The sequence below is a fragment of the Tupaia chinensis genome, unplaced genomic scaffold, assembly GCF_000334495.1.
Source record: "Tupaia chinensis unplaced genomic scaffold, TupChi_1.0 Scaffold000289_1, whole genome shotgun sequence".
In the NCBI taxonomy this organism is placed as follows: Eukaryota; Metazoa; Chordata; class Mammalia; order Scandentia; family Tupaiidae; genus Tupaia; species Tupaia belangeri.
In genome coordinates this window covers 447541-468669 of record NW_006159774.1, presented here as the reverse complement: position 1 = coordinate 468669, position 21129 = coordinate 447541, and the positions used below count along the sequence as shown (strand labels likewise).

The window sequence follows — 21129 nt, the reverse complement described above, 5'->3', positions numbered from 1 at the left end:
GCAGGAAGATGCCGGCTAGGAACAATTACCTTTATGGCTATGTGTTTATTTTCATCTTCTTCCATCCATAGGTCCTGTTCATAATAATATAAGCCAGCATTGATAACTTTAGCAAGTTCATATGTAATTTTTGCCCGAGACAGCCAGGACCGTGTCTGAGACAGCCAGGGCCACGGGCCTGCACGCGTGAATACGAGAGCCCTCAGGATCTGAGCTGGGACCTCCCATGTGGCTTCAGCATCAGAGTATCATATTACCATGACCAGCCTTCCACCCCCCCCTTTTTTTCCTTTTTAGTAAGAGAGAGTGCAAAAGTCAGGAACAGAGAGAGAGATTTTTGATAGGGTCTTACCATTCTGTGATCCCTTGCTCCAGCCTACTAGTTAGCCAGGGTTACAGGTGAGTGCCACTGTACCTGGCCTGTTCAGGTTGGTCCAAGATCTAAATATGAGCCTCCTACGTGGCTCCAGCCTCACACAGTAGTGCCCTATTATACTGCCGTGGCTGGGCCCAGAGGTAATGTTTTTGCTGAGAGCTAAGTAATGAGGAAGAGCAGCCTAGAAGAAGAGCATTCCAAACAGAATGAACAAGCACAGAGACTCCAGATCAGAAGAGACCTTGCCACTTGTAGTGCTAACCCATGTTCCTTGAAGAGCTGGTTTTACATTAGTAAAAAGAATCTAGTTGAGGGACCAGCAGTTAGCGTAATGGCTATGTTGCTGAAGTCCCATGTAGCCCACTGCGGTTCGAGTCCTGGACTCAGTAGCTTAAACTCATGCCAGGCGCATGTGTGTGTGTGCCCAAGATCCCGAGGGGAAAATGGAGGAGAAGGGATTGCGGCGTGGGCATCCCCCCTGGTTGGTTTTTCACTTTCTATCTCTCTGTCTCTTTCTGTATTTCTGGTGAGCGCATGCGCCATATAGCAAAAAAAACCCAAAAAACCAAACAAAACAAAACAAAACTCCCCCTCCCCCCAAAAAAAATCTGGTTGAAAAATGTTAGGTGTAAGAACAAAATATTGTTAATTGTATAAATAAATAGTAAATTTTAAAAGGAGAAGAGATAAGACTTTGGCATGTTTGAGAATGAGAAAAACCCGTGTGTTCTAAACCCAAAGGAAGAGTGGTAGAGGATGAAGTCACACTGGTTAGTAGGGGCTGATGATTTAAGTTTTATAGGCCATAGTAAGGATTCTGGGCTTTATTCTGATTATAACAGGAAGTACTGAGTGTACTGGAGTGACAGAGTAGGGATTTGACCTGCTCCAATGTTCATTTTCAAGTGTCTCTGGCTATAGGTTAGTAAATGAAATATAGGGGACAGAGTGGACACAAGGAGGACAGTCAGGCGACTGTAGCAATCCAGTGTGACATCAATCTCAGGTTTCATAGCAGAAGATTTAAATCTATTTCTCCAGAGTATCTCACATACAGCAAAACCCAATTAAGTGTTGAATTTATTCATTTTGTCATTAGGAAGTATTAGGCACTAACTACACAGTTGTTGGGCTATAGCGGTAAACAAAACAAGCAGCAAAAAGCGCCTGTCCTCCTGGCTACCTGATGCTCCAGTAGGCACCACAAATAGCAGTTACAGGGCCAGCAGGTGGCGTGGTGGTTAAGGGCACTGGACTCCCACATGGCTGACCACGGTTTGAGTCCCAGACCTGGTGGCTTGCTTTCTCACTTTCCCTCCCTCTCTCTCTTGCTCTGTCCTTCTTTGGTCAAATTTAAATAAATAAATAAAGTTAAATAAAATAATATTTTAAAAATAGCAATTCACTTATAATATTGGGTCAGGGGTTGATACAGACTATGAAGAAAGTAAGCAAGGTAGGGGGAAGGAGAGATGTGGGGGTTTTATTATGGACAGGAAGGGCCGGGAAGGAAGTGAGCAAAGATGAGCAAAGACGTAAGTGAAAGGAATGACTGAAGTTTCCACGGAGCTAGAAGAGAAATGAAATGCAATACCAGCAGAATGTCTTTTTGTGCCATGCATTGTCTGTTTCTTTGCATTTGTTGCCATATTTCTCAGACAATCCCTGTATGAATAAGGTAGGTTTTTTCCCAGAGATGATATTTAGGCTCAGAGAAGTAGTCGCTCTGGGGCCACATAGCTTATGCAGAAACTGGTACCTGAACCCAGGTTTAGTTGATTCCACAGCCTCATGAGGCACCTCTGCGAGCAAGAATTAATTCCAGTACTGAGGGTTCAGGAGCTTTCCCACTGAACTTTCTGAACTTTTTTTTTTTTTTTTTTTGGAGAGGTTTGCCACTATAGGGCGCATGCGCTCGCCAGACAGACAGAGAGAGACAGAGAGACAGAGAGACAGAAAGTGAGAAATCACCCCCCCAGGAGGGATGGTCACACCACAATCCCTTCTCCTCCATTCTCCTCTCGGGATCTTAGGTACGCACACACACGTGCCCGGCGTGAGTTTTAAGCCACCAGGTCCGGGACGTGAACCGCGGTCGACTACGTGGGAGTCCAGCAACATAGCCATTACGCTAACTGCTGGTTCCCCCCACTGAAATTTTATTCTCACCTTACAGCCAGAAAATGGCTGTCGTGCTCCATTGTGTTCTCAGTACTTGTGAAACTGAATTAATACTCTGCCTTGTATCATGTGAATTAGGAGCAAAATAACGGTAGTGTTTAAGAACTAGATAGACCTGGCTTTAAGTCTGCTACCTGTTTGCTTGGTGAGTTCATTGATATGCTGAGTGAATTTTCTGAGATTGTGTATGTGCCAGACTGCTGAGGTGTACAGATCTGATGTTTACCTTCATGGGGCTCTTAGGCCCCTTCTTTGTGCTATCTCCAGTTTACTTGAGGGACTTACTATGATCCACAGTTGATAGATGAAAAAAACTGACATTTGCAGAAATTAAGGGACTTACTTAAGATCGTCAGGATTGGAATCTTCTCCTGCACTCTGCAGATGAGTAATTTGGAAAGTGCGGAGTGTACTCATTAGAAGCGACAGTTACACGTGGAATAAAGGTTTATTCTCTAGTTCTTGCTGTCCTGTCTTTGAAATCTTGGACAAGCCACTTACCCTCCCTGAACCTTAGTTTCCTCAAATACCAGCTGAAGTTGTTCCTAACAGCTGCAAGTTCCCTTCTGAACCTCCAAAACTTCGTGACACTATGAATGTGTGCTGCTAAATGCTCATTACTGACTTGGATTTTTTTCAGAGTGGCCCAGTCGTGATCACGTCTTTCTCTCAAAGGCTCTGGTTGAAATAGTGTGCACTTCCATAGCCCCATAGGAGTTACTGATTGCCCTTGGGCACTGTACTTAAGTTTGAAGGCTCAGAGAGTTTCACGAAAATTTCCAAAGGCATGGGGATCTGTTACTTTATTTTATCTTCATTAATGGGTGTAATCTAAGAGAAAGTTGATGGACCTAAACCGTCTGCTCCTGAAAACCTCATTTTTAAAATACTTTCTTCCCTTTGACAAGGTGGTAGGGTCATGAGGCCCCTTACTAAATTGTACGTTTGGTAGTTTTCCAGATAAAGAAAAAGAATGATCTGTTCTTTATTATGGAGGCTGTCATGTGAGAGGATGAGGGTTGATTTAGAAGTAAGAGGACCAAAGTTTTTATTTGATTTGGCGGTGACTTCTATATGACTCTGGTCATGTCACCCGAGCAGCTTGGTACCTCCAGTTCCTTATTGTAAAATAGGCAAAAAATTACCTAACGACAGGGATTTGATGGGATAAATAGAAAAAGTAGATCAAGAAGGATGATTTCCTTAAAGAAACTATATAAAAATACTAATTTCACTTCAGTAAACTTTTACCTTTCTGAATATAATTACGGGAGAAGAGGGCAGTAATATGTTGAGCACCTACTTTGTGCTAAGAACTTGTAGGTGTCTAACAGGGAAAGCAAAAAGTGATAATGGGTAGAAATATGCCATGATACTGCCTAAGCATGAAATTGAATTCCAGTTTCTCTGCTTTTTAGCATGGGACAGTGCTGTCTTCAGTTTCTGGATCTCAGAGAGCTCATCTGTAAAATGATTTACGAGACCGCTTTTATATGGTCATTGAGAGATTGCAGTGATAGGATGTACATGAAGCTTTTGATGCTTTGTAGGCATCCAGTTAATGCTTGCAAATGTTGCCGTTCCCTTCTCTTTCACAAATAGGTAGGAACACGATTCCCTTTTAGAGGTGAGGAAGCTAAGATTCAAAGAGGTAAGGCATTGGCTCTGGGCCACAGCTGGTAATTGCCAAGGCTGTGGAGAAGACAGTGAACACCACAGCTTAAGTTAGGAGTTTGGGAGATGAGGAGAATAAGGACCGTAAATTTGTAGGATTAGTTTCTAATTATAAAATTTCAAGTTTAGTTCTAGGGAAATTTGCCTTTCCTGATTGGTCATGATTCTTCCTCTGCCTAACGACAATCTCCAAGTTTATTTTTCCGCCACAAGTCTGGAAGCCCGGAACTAAGTTTTATTTTCAGTTGCAGCAGATCTCAGCTACTACCTCATCCTCATCATACTTCTCTGATTCTTATATTCTTATTTAAATGAGAATATATATTATTGTAATCTGCCTCTGATCTTTCTGGGAAGTAGGTGGAAGCAGTGATTCCCAGTCACTAACAGGTCAGCCTTGGAGCCCAGAGCTTTTTACCCCCAGGTCCTGTTCCTGCAGCCTCTGAGAATCAGCTCTGCGAGGCTGTGTGCAAGTTTATGATGTTCTGTGCTTAGGGAAAATACCACTGAGCCTCAGAGGCTCTGGTTACATCCTTCCTCACTGTCGGTGTGTGTAGTTCTTGTGTTTCTCTGGCCAGTGTTCTTTTATGTAGGTAAGTCAGTCAACTGGATGGGTTCTTTGAATTTCTATTAATACAGTCACTGAAGTAGGTTTTTTTTTTTTTTTCCTATTTACATAATCATTTATTAATCACCTACACTAGAGGTGTAGTCCCCTAGGTGCGAGTGGAAGACTTTGCAGTTTTTCCCCACATTCTCACAACACTATGGGCAAGGAGACTATTCTTAGGCTCATTTGATTGATGAGGGACCTGAAGCTCGCAGTGCCCAATGCCAGATAGCTGGTAAGTGGCAGAAGCAGGATTAGAATTTGGGGTCTGTCATCTTTCTCTCTATTCTTACCTCCTCATAGAAGTCCTAGCTGGAATATCAGTCTTTCACTTCTTACTCAGGGGCCCTGGAAAGTTTGGAGTAGGAGTTCAGTTTGATTAGGCCAGATTTCTGCCTCCACTTCATTCACATCTTCATTACGTGCAAACACGTTGTCTTACCAAATATCTGTCAGAAAATCACACTAAATAGAAAAATGCTGCTTGGGCTTGAGATCGCCAAGTTCATGTCTGGTTTGAAGTAAATGTTACAAGGAAATTATGAATTCACCCAAGAAACAAAAAGTACATATGATTGACTCATTCCCCACTGAGGTGACATCCTTCCTTGATTGTCTTCTTCTCTCATCAGTGTCTGTGTTAGTTTTAGTTTAGATAGAATTAAGTAAAATATTAAAATGCCTGCATGCTCTTCTCTTAGGGAACCATTTTTAACACCTTGATTTTCTAGATTTGTTTTCTATGTAAAGTCAAGCACATGTCTATATCTCCTCCATTTTTCTTGTAATGATAACGGATTATACATGTTGGTACTTTTTTTTTTGGAGGGCGGGGAAGGTGTTTTGCTATAGGGTGCGTGTGCTTGCCAGACAGACAGAGAGAGACAGAGAGATAGAAAGCGAGAAATCACCCCCCAGGGGGGATGGCCACACCGCAGTCCCTTCTCCTCCATTCTCCTCTCGGGATCTTGGGCACACATGCACACGTGCCTGGTGTGAGTTTTAAGCCACCGGGTCCAGGACTTGAACCGCGGTCGACTACGTGGGAGTCCAGCGACATAGCCATTACGCTAACTGCTGGTCCCCATGTTGGTACTTTTTATAAAGTTGACAATGTATCATTGCTCCTTCTGATGACAAATCTTCACCATTTTAAAAAAATAATTTATTTTAACTCCATTTATTACCATTATTGTTGTTTTTAATTTGACCATAGAGAGACAGAGAAAGAGAGAAATGGAAAGCAAGAAAGCAAGCCACCAGGTCTGGGTCTTGAACCGCAGTCAGCCATGTGGGAGTCAAGTACCTTAACCACCATGCCACCTGCCAGCACCCTTCATCACTCTTTTTAAAGGCTATGTGGTATTTGCATTTTACACGTAGCATTAACTAGTTTCCAGGTGTTGATTATCTTGGTTAAATTTTTTTCTCATTTTACTAGTTATAATGATCTTCTAAGGCTGTACTGTTCTCATGGAAGTTGGAAGTGGGGTAGAGGGACTGTCACTGGGAGAGAAGTGAATGTGGAGGTGGTGGGCCCTTGGTATAGCCTTTGTTGCTTGTTGTAGTGCATGTTTGCAGCAGTGCTGCACAGTGCCAAACGTTTTAGAGGCCAGGACAGTTCGGGCGCAGCCAGCCATCTGCAATGCTTCCCAGTGACCTCTCTATTGACCTTCAGATGCAAACTTGACATTGCTCTTTAGGAAACACTGTTGATACTTGCACACCTCCCTGGCTCACTGCATGGCAATACTATTAAGCAAAAGGACTATTGAGTTTCTGTGCTGTCTTACTTAACTCATTCTGTTCTGTTATTCTCTATTTTTATACATAAGAAAAGTAAGCCTAAGAGGTTAAAAGACTTACACAAGTTCATTTAGCTAGTAAAGGTAGAGTTGAGCAGTACTCTAGAACATTTGTAAATTCATTCAACAGATCTTTATTGAGTACTACAATATACCTACCAATAGGCATAGTTCTAGACACCAGCAATAAAGTAGTGAGAGAGCTAGACAAAGCCTTTGATCGTTTGTTTTTGCAACCTGTTCCTCGGTTAATCCATCTCTGAGATATAAAGGAAAGCACTAGGACTTTGGCGTTAGCCATACCTGGGCTCAAATCTCTCCCTGCTCTGTCACCCTCTGGGTGTATCAGCTTGGGTCTTCTGAGAAGCAGACACCAGGATGGAATTAGATGGACAAGAGATGTATTGTGGGAGGTGCCTGTGAAGGGCAGAGGGAGCAGGAGTAGACTGGCTGGGTCTGACGCTGGTGGAGGAAGGAGAGGAGGGCAGCAGTGTAGCTCTGAGGAGATCTCAGCCCAGGCTGGCGGGGCATTCTCGAGCATAGGTTACTGTAGAGACGTCCCTTATTGGCCTTCAGAGCCTGGCTTGTCATGCATGATCTTTGGCTGGGAGCCTCTGGGGAATGTGGCCTCAGTGTGCCCTCAGCATGAATGCCACAGGCACTCGAGGTGCAGAGCTAGAAGCTGTTGGACATCTGTGCTCCTAGAAGCAGGTTCTCCCGGAGGGTGAGCTGAATAGCATGCCTCCATGTCCACTATTGTGACCTTCTACATGTGGCTTAGGTTCATGAGACGTCAGCCTCCTTGTCTGTGAAATGGGAATAATCTATCTGGTTTTGAGGAGTAAGAAGACACTGAGAGGCACCTAATGTGACACATAGAACAATATAGGTACTTAATACTTTTTTTTTTTTTTTTGGAGAGGTTTTTGCTATAGGGCACGTGTGCTTGCCAGACAGAGAGACAGAGAGATAGAAAGCGACAAATCACCTCCCAAGGGGGATGGCCACGCCACAGTCCCTTCTCCTCCATTCTCCTCTTGGGATCTTGGGCACGCACGCACATGTGCCTGGCATGAGTTTAAGCCACCGGGTCCGGGACGTGAACCGCGGTCGACTACGTGCAAGTCAAGCGACATAGCCATTACGTTAACTGCTGGTCCCACTTAATAAATTTTTATTTTATTACTTTATTTTAGAGGGCCCATTGCCATCTAATTCTCCGAGTTTAAAAGTTTGTGGAAATATCTTTTTTACCCCTATTATTTGGGAGTAAAACCAATGACATTTTTGTTTGCAGATTTCTCTTTCAGTCCTTAATGCTCTCCTCTCTTTCTCACTTAGCTCCTCCCACACCCCCATGTTCATTTTTTCTCTTTTCTTCATTTGGGGGTTGGGTAGGAGGAGTTGAGTCGTCATGTTGTAATTATGTTGGAATTTAAGTTGCTCAGGAATACTGTTGTTTGATTGTTAATAAGCACTTGGTTTGTTCTTTGAATATGAAATGTGGTGAACAAGACCTCCTGGAAAGTATAATAAACAAGGAAATCCAGTGACTAGTCCTGCCTATGGTATGAGATTTGCTTTATGTTTCTGATAATGGTGAGAGACTGGCTTTCCTTGGCACCCTCAACTTGCCAAACTGTTCCCCAAGGCCTCACAGTCATTGGCTAATTGCCCACCAGCTCCCTCTTTTCTTCTGGGCATTGTGGGGATGGTAGACCTCATACCTATCCTGGGATCCTTCTCCCAGACCTGGTACTGGGTGGTAGGAAGGAGATTTCCACTAAGAGTCAGATCACGGCCTTTCCCAGATAACGGGCTCAAGTCTGTCTTTCTCAGGTGTTTTTCCCCCTGTGTACGCTAATGTGCAGTTTTTCTGGATGATGACCAGGGAGAACAAGCTGTGTAAGGCAGGGTCCCCAGGATGGTCTCCAGGCTCGTTAAGTGAGGAGGGGCAGCTGCTGTACAGTGGGGAGGGCCAGGAATAATAGTTGAAGGAGACAAGGCTCTAGTCAGAAAACCAATAAGAAGAGTTAGGTGCCCCTAGTTATTGCAATTCTCTCAGCCTCAATTTCCTCATCTGTAAAATGGGATGATAACAGCAATTACTTTTGTGAAGATACATAGGGAGAAAGTTCTGTGAAGGATAAATGGGAAAGGAAGGAGTAGTCAGGAAGAGTCTTTAGACTCAGTGCAGGTCTGACACTAGTGAAGAAGGGGAAGCAATTCAGTAAATGAGTTGTTACCATTTTAAAATTTATCATTATCAAATTAGATATTTCTGAGTATTCCTGTGACCTTTTCTGCTTGGTGATTGTTAAACGTTTCAGCGGGTGGGCAAGGGCAGTATCTTCACTGCCGTGAGCCGTACTGCCTGTCAGTAAGCGTTCCACCTAGAAGAGTACCGTTCATGAGGAAAACTACATAGGTATATGGTGTTTGTATTGAGATCTAATTCACCCACTGAAAGATAAAACTCGGTGGGTTTTACTATATTCATAAAGGAGTGCAATCATCACCAGTCAGCTTTTCAACATTCTCATCATCACACCAGAATGAAAACCCTGTCCCCACTAGCAGTCACTCCCCACTTTATCCTCAAAACCTCCTGCTAGGAATTATGCAATTTCTAATCTACTTTCTGTCTCTGTCGATTGCTTTGTTCTGAACACTTCATGTAAATGAAATCACATAGTAAGCTATCTTTTTTATCTTTCACTTAGTGTGGTGTTTTCAAGGTTCATTCTATTGTACCATGTATCAGTGCCTTACATTTTATTGTAAAATCATATTTCATTGTATGGATATACTAATTATTAAAATTAAAAAAAAATTTATTTTTTTCATTAGGGCATGTGTGGTCACTGGAGAGAGGCAGAGACAGAGAGAGAGGGGTAAAGGGAGTAAATCACCCCTTACAGGAGATGGTCACACCACAGTCCCTTCTCCATTCCCCTCTTGGGAATTTTAGGCACACACGCCTGGTGTTTTTCAAGCTGTAGGGTCTAGGACTCAAACTACGAAGTTGGTCATATATGGTCCAGCTGCCTTAACCACCAAACCACCAGCTGGCCTTGGATATACTACATATTATTTACCCATTCCTCAGTTGATGGGCATTCAGGTTTTACTTTATGGCTATTGTGAATAATGCTGCTATATACATTACAAGTTTTTGTGTGAATTTTTTTTAAGTTTCTTTCTTTCATGAGAGAAACAGCAGGATAGGCACCTCCAAAAGGTCCTCATACCTCAGTCCACCTGCAGCCTCAGCTATCTTGGGTCATAATCTTGTGCACAGAGAGGTCCTGGGTCATGAACCTAGGACTTTCCCCATGAGGCCCAGTTATGTTACCACTGTGCCAGCACCTGGCCCCATGGGAACCTGTTTTTAATTCACTTGAATGTCTACTGAGGAGTAGAATTACTGGGTCATGTGGTAAAACTCTGTTTACTTTTTTGAGGAACTGCCAAACTTTTCAACAGGGACTACGCATTTTACATTCCCACCAGCAATGTGTGAGGGTTCTAATTTCTCCATCTCTTTGCCACTTGTTATTTTTATTATTAGCACCATCCTAGTGGGTGTGAAGTGGTATCTCACTATGATTTGGATTTGCATTTTTCTAATGATGAATGATGTTGAACATCTTTTCATGTGCTTATTGGCTATTTGTATATCTTCTTTAGAAAAATGTCTATTTAAGTCCTTTGCTCATTTTTTTAATTGGATTGTTTTTCCTTTTGTTGTTGAGTTGTGGGAGGTCTTTATATACGCTGGATAGTAGACTCATCAGATCCTTGATTTCATCTCTCTCTTAGTTGCAAAATTAATATGCTTTGGCCTGGCTATAGTGGCATGCACTGCTGAGATGCTGACTTCTGAGGCTAGGACCACATCAGCCTGAAGCCCGGGTTTGGTTTTAGTCTAACGTAAAGGCCAGGTGCAGTGATGTGCACTTATGATCCCAGCTCCTTGGGAGGCTGAGGCAGGAGGATCACAAGCAGCCTGGCCTGGGCCACATAGCAAGACTCTGACAGAGCTGGGTGCAGTGGCATCTACTTGTGGTCCCAGCTACTTGGGAGGCTGAGGGGGCAGGATCTCTACACAGTGAGACTGTCTTTAAAGAAAAAAAAAAAAAATTCAAGTCCTGTGGAAATAATGAAAGGTTAATTTACTGTTCCCCAAATATTCTTCCTAGAAGTAACTGTTATTTAGTTTATATTCTTTCAGATTTTAAGAGATACATATACCAACGTATATGTATTTTTAATTTATATAAATGGGATCAAATGTCTGCAGCACCACACATACCCTTTTAAGAATTTTTTGCTTAACAATATCTAGGGGTTCTGCCCATGGATTCAACCAACTGTGGATCAAATATTTGAAAAACAAAACGAGCAATGAGAAACACAAATTAAAAAAAAAAACACTACAGTATAACTATTTACATAGCATTTACATTATATTAGGTATTATAAGTAATCTAGAAATAAGTTAAAAGGATACGGGAGCAGAGTATACAGGTACCTAGGCTATGTGCAAATAGTATGCCATTTTATATAAGGGACTTGAACATCTGCACAGTTTGGTACAGGGGGATCCTGGAACCAATCCACTGCAAGTACTGGGGAACAGCTGTACCATCTGCACATCTTTTGGTAGTTAGCTCATGTTTTTTTATTTTTTTATTTTTCTGGTTGACTAGAAGTACCCTTTTGAAATGGGTATAAAACAGAAGAGGAGGGGCCAGCAGGTGGTGTGGTGGTTGGGGCACTGGCCACATGGTCCACTGTAGTTGGAGTCCCAGATCTGTTGGCTTACTTTCTCACTTTGCTCACTCTCTCTTGCTCTCTGGTGAGCACAGGTGTTCTATACCAAATTTAAATAATAAATAAATTAAATTAAATAATTGTTTTAATATAATTTTTAAAGAATTATTTTATCTAACTTTATTTATTTTATTTTAATTTGACCTGAGAGAGAGATAGAGAGAGAAAGAGAGTGAGAAAGCAAACTGCCAGGTCTGGGACTCAAACTGTGGTTGGCCATGTGGGAGTCTGGCACACTTAACACCCTATGCCACCTGCTGGCCCCAGATAATTCTTTTTTTAAACAAAGTTGAGGAAATGGGCTCAGAAGCGTAAGTAACTTGCCCAAGGTCACAGGTTGGTAAACAGAGGAGCTATTATTCAAACTCAATCTGCCTGCTTCCAAGGCCCATGTTCTTGCTGAATTATCTCATTACTCCTTTAGCTCCTGACCTGGAACCTACTTCCTTTCTGTGGACTCCTTGTGGTAGCTGCTTGAGGATTTGGTCTAGGGATAGTGTGTATAATTTGCACCTTCCAAGAAATATTAGTACTACTCTTTCTTTTTTTCCTCTCTTTCTTTCTTTTTGGAGAGGTTTTTGCTATAGGGCTCATGTACTCGCCAGAAAGAGAGAGACGGAGAGACAGAAAGCGAGAAATCACCCCCTGGGGGAATAGTCACACTGCAAGCCCTTCTCTTCCATTCTCTTCTTGGGATCTTGGGCACACACACACACGTGCCCGGCATGAGTTTAAGCCACCGAGTCTGGGACTCGAACTGCAGTTGACTACATGGGAGTCCAGCGACATTACGCCAACTGCTTGTCCCAGTACTACTCTTCTTATACAACCCACACACATACAGATCTTTAGCAACTTGGAAAGAGGGGAAAAAAAAAAAACAAGAAGAATGCCTAATGACCTGACTCGGGCTGGGGCTGCCACAGACTGCATTTGAGCAACTGCAGCTGCTTTTTCAAGCCCTTTTAATCCTACCAGCTGCTTGCCATTGCTGTTTTCACAGGGCCATTCAGTCCCCTGGATGAGTTCCAGTACACTGTTTTCTTTCTGCCTTTCAGGCCCAGGTGAGCCTCCACGCAGTGCTGGGATGCCTGCCTTCTCCTGCTCAGTGTTGCTTCCCACCTGGCCTGTGGCATTTTAGAAGTGATTCCTGCTATTGTAGGTCCCAAGTGTGTGGAATGGGGGCTCCCTTCCGGCACAGATGTACTGATTGAAACACAAAAGGAAGTGCAATCAGGAATCAAAAGTGAGCAGGCTAAGGAGAAAGTTGCCATCATCACTTGTGCAAAAATGCATACCAGGGACCGGTGGATGATGTGGTGGTTAAAGGGTGCTAGATTCCCACGTGGCTGACTGCGGTTCGAGTCCTGGACCTGGCGGCTCGCTTTCTCTCTTTTCCTTTCTCTCGCTCTTTCTCTGTCTGGTCAGATTAAAAAATAATAACAAATGGAGTTAAATAAATAAATAATTCTTAAAATAATGCATCCCAAAGAACAGGCTCGAGGGGTAGTACAGTGACAATGCAACTGGATGTACTTGGCAAAGGGCCTGGGTTCACATCCATGCATGTCTGGGATAGATCATGGTGGAATGGCCTTGCCTGTCTCTGTCTCCTTTTCTGTCTCACAGAAGAAATAAAGAAAGAAACTTAAAAAACAAAACAAAACCCAGCTTCTCCTGTCCCTCCCCCGCCGTTCTCCATGCTTTGTATCATACACCTGTTACAGAGCCTAGTGGTTGACTGCTGTAGGTCTAATCACTGTTCCATTGCATTCCATGATTCCTTCTCTTCCCTCCAAAACGTACAAGGGAACAAGTGTTGTGACAATGGATGATACATCTAAGCCGATCTTAACATGAGAGCAGTGCTGCTCTTAATACTGCCACTAGTAAAGAATACCTGTTAGATTTCTCTAGTACCAACAAGGATGGATGGACTAGTATAGCAGGAAGCCTGGGATTCAAGAGTTGGACAGCATTGGCCCAAATCCCTATGTACTGGGTTGTCAGAAAAGTCATGATGTATTTTTCTATGTTTTCTGTGGGAAAATGCATCATGACTTTTCTCACAACCCAAGATATGCATGAAAAGATGCAACTAGGAACTTGTTGTTTGATCTTGGGCAGGATAGTTGATCCGTCTGAACCTCCGCTTTCTAATCTGTGAAATCCAGGTGGTAACAGCATTAATGTTGTTAATGTTGTAGGAGCATTGAGAAGCTTCGCTGAGCGGTGCACAGAGAGTGCACCAGTGTGGCGTGGGCTTTGACTGTGATGATCATTAGGTCGGTCCCTCCTTGTCTCATTTGTTTTCTTCATAGCATTTATTGTATCACATTTGTGTTTACTGTCTCTCTTCTTTGCTAGAATGTGACTGCTTTGAGAGGAGAAAGGAGGGGCTTTGTCAGTTTTGTTCATTGCAGTTTCCCTAGCCCTTGGAACAGGCCCAGCATGTAGTGAGTATGCCATAATACCACGAGTGTCTGCGGGATAAATAAGCATGAGTGCTCACCGTGTGCCCTCTGCTGCTCCAGGTGCTGCTTGTGTGCTGGCTGATGTGTCTGTGACAGTCTTTTGAAGTCCATGTATTATTACTGTTTTACAGATGAAGAAACTAAATCACAGTGGACTGGGGTTCTCTGTGCCCCGTTTCATACAGTTAGTAAGTGCGAGAACAGTCATTCTTTCTCCAGAGCCTGGACTTGTAGCCTCTCTATGTCTCCTTCAGTAGGAGACATCTCACCATCATCGTTACCGATGTCATTTTTCTATGTTTTCTGTGGGAAAATGCATCATGACTTTTCTCACAACCCAAGATATGCATGAAAAGATGCAACTAGGAACTTGTTGTTTGATCTTGGGCAGGATAGTTGATCCGTCTGAACCTCCGCTTTCTAATCTGTGAAATCCAGGTGGTAACAGCATTAATGTTGTTAATGTTGTAGGAGCATTGAGAAGCTTCGCTGAGCGGTGCACAGAGAGTGCACCAGTGTGGCGTGGGCTTTGACTGTGATGATCATTAGGTCGGTCCCTCCTTGTCTCATTTGTTTTCTTCATAGCATTTATTGTATCACATTTGTGTTTACTGTCTCTCTTCTTTGCTAGAATGTGACTGCTTTGAGAGGAGAAAGGAGGGGCTTTGTCAGTTTTGTTCATTGCAGTTTCCCTAGCCCTTGGAACAGGCCCAGCATGTAGTGAGTATGCCATAATACCACGAGTGTCTGCGGGATAAATAAGCATGAGTGCTCACCGTGTGCCCTCTGCTGCTCCAGGTGCTGCTTGTGTGCTGGCTGATGTGTCTGTGACAGTCTTTTGAAGTCCATGTATTATTACTGTTTTACAGATGAAGAAACTAAATCACAGTGGACTGGGGTTCTCTGTGCCCCGTTTCATACAGTTAGTAAGTGCGAGAACAGTCATTCTTTCTCCAGAGCCTGGACTTGTAGCCTCTCTATGTCTCCTTCAGTAGGAGACATCTCACCATCATCGTTACCGATGTCACTGACAACTTAAAATAGCTTAGTCACCTACATAAAAAAAAGTTGTTTTTAAGGTTTTTTTCTTATAGGCTTTTGCCATAGGGCATGTGAGCTCAACCTGAGAGACAGTGAGAAGGAAAGTGAGAAATCACTCCCCAGGGGGGAATGGCCATGCAGCAGTCCCTTCTATTCCATTCTCTTGCTGGGATTTTTGGGCGTGTGCACACATGTGTGCACCATGGTTTTCAAACTGCCAGGTCCTGGACTTGAACCACAGTCAGCTATGTGGGAGTTCAGTGCTTTAACCACCACACCACCTGCTAGCTCTGCAAAGTTCTTTTTTAAAAACATTTTTTTCTTTATACATGATAGAACATGTGTGTATGAACATGAGAGAGAAAGATCTGAGCACCCTTTACAAGGTTGGGTGCACCGCGATCCTCTCCCCCCAGTCCTCCAGCCCATCGCATCTTGGGCGCTTGTACGTGAGCCCAGCATATTTTAAGCCACCTGAGCTGGAGATTCGAACTGCGGTTGCCGTGTGGGATCTTTTCTTGAGGAGCATATTACTCCTGAGCCATGGAGTCGACCCTGTGCAAAGTCCTTTACCATCATCTCTCATTTTACCTTCCCCTCATTTGGTATTTGGGGAAGTGTTAACAGATTGTGCTTATTGAGCGCATCACCTTGTGTCAGCACATTTTTAAACTTGTTTGATCCTTAAAACAGTCCGGTGAAGTAAATGGTTTCATGCACATTTGTCAGATGGAGAAATCGAGACAAACAGTAAAATTAATTGCCCACGACCAAACAGCTAAGAAGTGGAAGAGCTGAACTGAAACCTGGCAGTGTGACTTCAAAGACTGTTTTCTCAACCTTCACTGGACAGCCTTGCAATTCAGAGAGGAAGAACTAGTTGACCACAGCTCAGCTAGTTCAACTTGTAAGTGGCAGAGCTGGGATTGGAAATTAGGTCTATTTGAGCTGTGCTTTCTCATGTCTGTTAGAACCGAGGCAAGAGTTGTAACTGCTTATCCCAGGACTTGGGTTTGCATCCTCTAGGGTGACAGGAAAGAAGACCACTTAGCTGCGAATGTGGAGATGTGTCCCGGTCTCAACCGTCTCTCATTCTGTCATGCTGGGCTGCATTTCAGGATGCTGTGTCTGATTCAGCTGAGCTTCGGTCACAGGACAGTCGTTTCAAAGCAGTGGCCACTTGTGTCCCAGAGAGGGCTAAAATGACCACTAGTAGAATTCCTTCCAAATGTATGATTTCCTTCAGGCTGAAAGAACTCCTACAGAAGATCTGATATCTTCATGAGCCATTAATGCATGTAAGACAGGCCAGTGGGAGGGGAGGGGTGGTGTACTTAGAAGCATAGGAAATCTGGCTGGGCTGCACAAACAAAAACACTTCCTTCAGGCCAGCGGCCCAAGGCGCTGGGCAGCTCCCACAGCAAACAATGAAGCAGGGCATGTGTCTGCCGCTGATTGCAGGCGATGCTCCTACTGGGGGAGTCTCGCAGAGGCCCAGAGAGGAGGTGGCAAGTTTCTCTCAGAGGACCTGTCAGAAATGTGCTTTGATACGCCATTCCCTGGAAGTGCAGCTTCCTTCTCCCTTAGCCAGCTCCCCACAGCTGTGGGAACAGAACTTAAGGCCCCTGTTTCCCTCCCTGCTCCCACAGACCCCTGCTCTCCTCTGTTCCCATTCTATTTCCACTTCACTCACCATCCACTCAGTAGCTCTAGCTCCAAGTGACTCCACTCTTCCCTTTTTTCAAAACAAACAAACAAACAAAAATGTTCTCCTTTTCCGTTCACATGCTCTTGTCAAGTCCTGGGGATTCTGTAGTAAGAATAATAACGCAGCCACCTCGTACTGAGCTGTCAAGCACGTGCACTTGCAGAGGGCTAAGCCCTCACTGCCCGTCATTTCATTTCATCCTCACGCTCACCCTCTTAACATTCCGGTTTCCATTTTATACATGAGAAAACTGAGTTTGGAGAAACTGAATAGCATTTTCACAGAATTGATGTCAATAAGAGGCAGAGCTGAGCTTCCAACTTAGGTCTTCTCAGCATTAAAGCACATTCTTTTTACTTTTTAAAGTCCCCTTTAAGTGACCAGAGATGCTCTGGAAGCAAGTGTCTATCTTGTGATTATGGTTTCTTGCTGGGATTGCCCTCACGCCCCCAGGCAGAGCGTGGCTTCCTCTGAGGTACACCTCGTACATGTGCTCCATTCTCACTGAAACAATAGGAAGTATCATTTCAGCTAGTGGGATTCGCTGTGGTGTGAGTGGCCAGCGGGGCATGCCCTCTGCTTATTGTTCATGGGAACATGCTCAAGGAATTTTGCAGGAAGGCCCCCATCCAGGATGTTACTGGAAGATCTGCCTGGAGGAGTTTGTACAAACAAAGTATGACCCTGCCAGCTCAGCCCAAACCCCTGCCTGATGCCGGAGGCTCTCTGACCCTAGCGGAAAAGGCTGCTGTCTTCATCACTCAGTCAAGGAGCTGCTATAGGGTGGGTCCTGAGTGCCCCTTCTTTCTTCCTAGAGGCTCCTGGGTGAACTGTTGTCATGGCTTAGATCTGGTTTGTACATTGTGTCTACACAGAATATTAATACAAATCTGATCAACTGTCCTCTGTCCATCTCAAACTTCCACAGTGTTCCATGTTGCTTTTAGGAACAATCTACTAGACTCTCTTTTCTTCTATTTATTTTTTAGAGATTTTTGCTATAGTGCTCATGCACTCGCCAGAGAGACAGAGAGATAGAAAGTGAGAAATCACCCCTCAGGGGGGATGGCCATGCTGCAATCCCTCTCCTCGGTTCTTTCAGAATTCGGGACATGCATACACGTGTACACAGCCTGAGTTTCAAGCCACTGGGTCTGGCGCTCGAACCAGAGTCAGCCATGTGTTAGTCCAACACCTTAACCATCATGCCCCCTGCTGGCCCCTTTATTTTTCACTTTTTTTTTTTTTTTTTTTGGAGAGGTTTTTGCCATTGGGCACGTGCACTCTCCAGAAAGACAGAGAGAGACAGAGAGACAGAAAGCGAGAAATCACCCCCCAGGGGGGATGGCCACGCTGCAATCCCTTCTACATTCTCCTCTTAGGGTCTTGGGCATGCACGCACACGTGCCTAGCGTGAGTTTAAGTCACCGTGTCCAGGATTTGAACCGCGGTCGACTACAGGGGAGGGAGTTCAGCAACATAGCCATTATGCTAACTGCTGGTCCCACGTTTAAAAAATCATGGTAAGGGGCTGGCAGGTGATGTGGTGGTTGAGATGCTGGACTCCCACATGGCCAACTGCAGTTTGGGTTCCAGACTTGGCAGTTTGCTTTCTTTTCTTCTTTTTTATTTTTTTTTTTTTCGAGAGGTTTTTGCTATAGAGTGCATTTGCTCATCAAGAAACAGAGAGACAGAAAGCGAGAAATCACCCCCTGGTGGGGGGATGGCCATGTCGCAATCCCTTCTCCTCCATTCTCCTCTTGGGATCTTGGGCACATGCACACACATACCCGGCATGAGTTTAAGCCACTGGGTCTGGGACTTGAACCACGGTTGACTACATGGGAGTTCAGCGACATAGCCACTACGCTAACTGCTGGTCCCGGCAGTTTGCTTTCTTACCCTCTCTCTCTGTCTCTCTGGTCAAATTAAAACAACAACAACAACAACAATAATAATAATAAATAAAATGAATAAAAAATTTTAAAAAATCATGGTAAACTATAAATAACATATTTTCCATATTAGGTTTTTTTTTTTTTTTTTCCTTAAGAGATTTTTGCTATAGGGTGCATGCACTCGCCAGAGAGACAGAAAGGGCGAAGTCACTCCCCAGGAGAATAGCCACACCACAATCCTTTCTCCATTCTCCTTCCAGGATTTTGGGCATGGAATAAAAAATTTTAAAAAATCATGGTAAACTATAAATAACATATTTTCCATATTAGGTTTTTTTTTTTTTTTTTCCTTAAGAGATTTTTGCTATAGGGTGCATGCACTCGCCAGAGAGACAGAAAGGGCGAAGTCACTCCCCAGGAGAATAGCCACACCACAATCCTTTCTCCATTCTCCTTCCAGGATTTTGGGCATGCATGCACATGTGCCTGGCATGGTCGCCACTGTGTCTGGGACTCAAACCGTTATCAACTACCTGAGAGACCAGCGATGTAACCATTATGCCATCTGCTGGTCCCTATGTTTGTCATTTTAAGTGTATTGTTCAGTGGCATTAACCAGCCTTAGAATGCAAAACTGAAGCTCTGTACCCATTCCACAACTCTCCAGCTCCCGGTAGCCACTACTCCACTTTCTGTCTCTATAAACTTCACAACTCCAGGAACCGCTTGTCAGTGGAGTCGTGCAATACTTGTCCTTTTTTGTCTGGCTTATTTCACTCAGCGAAGCGTTATGTTTCATCCATATTGTAGCATGTATCAGAATCACATTCCTTTTTAAAGCTGAATAATATTTCATTGTACTTATGCACCATATCTTGTTCAACTCTCCATTTGTCACTGGACCTACTAAGACATAAAGTGATATTGAAGCACCTGCATTTTTGCCAGCTTCTCCAGCCCTCTCATTTGGGATAGTCCTTACTGTTCCCCCAAGAGTGTATCCTTCCTGCCTGAAAAGAAAATGCCTTTTATACATGCCATTCCCTCTGGTGAGAATGATCTTCCATCACCCTCCTCCACTTTTCCTCATTTTAACCTGTCACTTACATTCAGTATTTCTCCATTTAGTTCTTGGGTCCCACAAGGAAAGGTTGCTCAGACCCTCTCTCAATGCTAATTAAGTCATGGAGCTCTCTCTGTCTCTGCAGTGCCTGTTACAGCTGTAACTAATTGGTTAATTGTGCACATGTTTGTTTAATGACTGGCTTCCTTGCCAGACTGTACATTTGTGTGTGTTTAATGCTGTGTCCCTTGTTTCTGCCATAGGGGCTGGTGGGTAATAGGTGCCTAGTAAATAGTTATTGAATGAAGCTATGAATTAAATGAATGAATACTGAAAAAAGAGCATGTTTTAGGTGTACGTGCTGGAAATATTTGGAAACTAAAGTGTATGTGAGATGTTTAATTGCTAATCAGATCTTGATCATGTTGCTGAAGCATAGATCTTTGCCCTGTCGTTTCTCTGCTAATAAAAACTATCATGAATGAACTCTTTGTTATTTGAACCTAAACAACAGTAACAACAAAGACAATTTACATTTTCTGAGTGCTCAGGATTCCATGTGTCATCTCATCTGTGTGTTTCCAGATGAGAAGACCAAGGCCAAGTGTTTAATATCAACCTGTAAGTGGCAGTTTGTGAAGTAAGAGTGGAGCTGAGCTTGGTAGCCAAGATAGAATACTGCTTCTTCCCCCAGTGCCCTTCCCCTCATCAGCTGGAGAAGTCTCTGTTTTATAAATGTAGACTCTGGGGCCAACAGGTGATATGGTGGTTAAGGCAGTTGGATTCCCACATGACCAACCATGGTTCGAGTCCCGGACCTGGTGGATTGAAATCATACTGGGCACGTGTGCATGTGCGCCCAGCATCCTGAGAGAAGTATAAAGAAGAAGGGACTACAGCGTGGCCATCCCTACTGGGAAGTGATTTCTCACTTTCTCTTTCTCTGTATCTCTCTGTCTCTCTCCACTTGGCAAGTGCTCGCACCCTATGGTAAAACCTAAAGGAGAAAAAAATAGACTCTGTCTAGGTTTTCTTTGAAATCAGGGTTTTGTGGCTAAAGAAGAACTGGAAAACCCCAGGCCTGCAGACCAAATTTGACCCTGATGTACCTTTTGCAGTCTCGTGCTCTCCCTGCCGTCCTTCTCCCCAAGATGTCCTTTCCTTTCTTCTGCAGCTTACAGTGTTAGGGCATTTTCCATATCTTAAGGCAGAGGAGTTGTGCTTTCTGCACGCTCCTCCCACAGCAGACCCATCCCTCTGTCTTAGCTGCACAATCATACCCTAGATAGTGGCTGACAGTTTTGTTTCCACCACCTGACTGAGCCCCTGGAAAAGTTGCCGCCTCTCTCTCGAGTGGCTCAGCCTGGCCTGGGGTCTGCACACAGCACAGGGGGCTCTGCCAGTGCTTGGTGAACTGATGCATACTGAGTCAGAGTGAGTGCTTGCAAGTTCAGGAGCCAGGA

The 21129-nt window shown here is 43.9% G+C and overlaps 1 protein-coding gene across 1 annotated transcript in view; it reads left to right on the top strand.

The window, feature by feature from the left end:
• MRRF (mitochondrial ribosome recycling factor) overlaps positions 1-21129 on the top strand; it is a gene marked incomplete in the record, with an annotated part of 68716 nt that overhangs the window by 30313 nt on the left and 17274 nt on the right.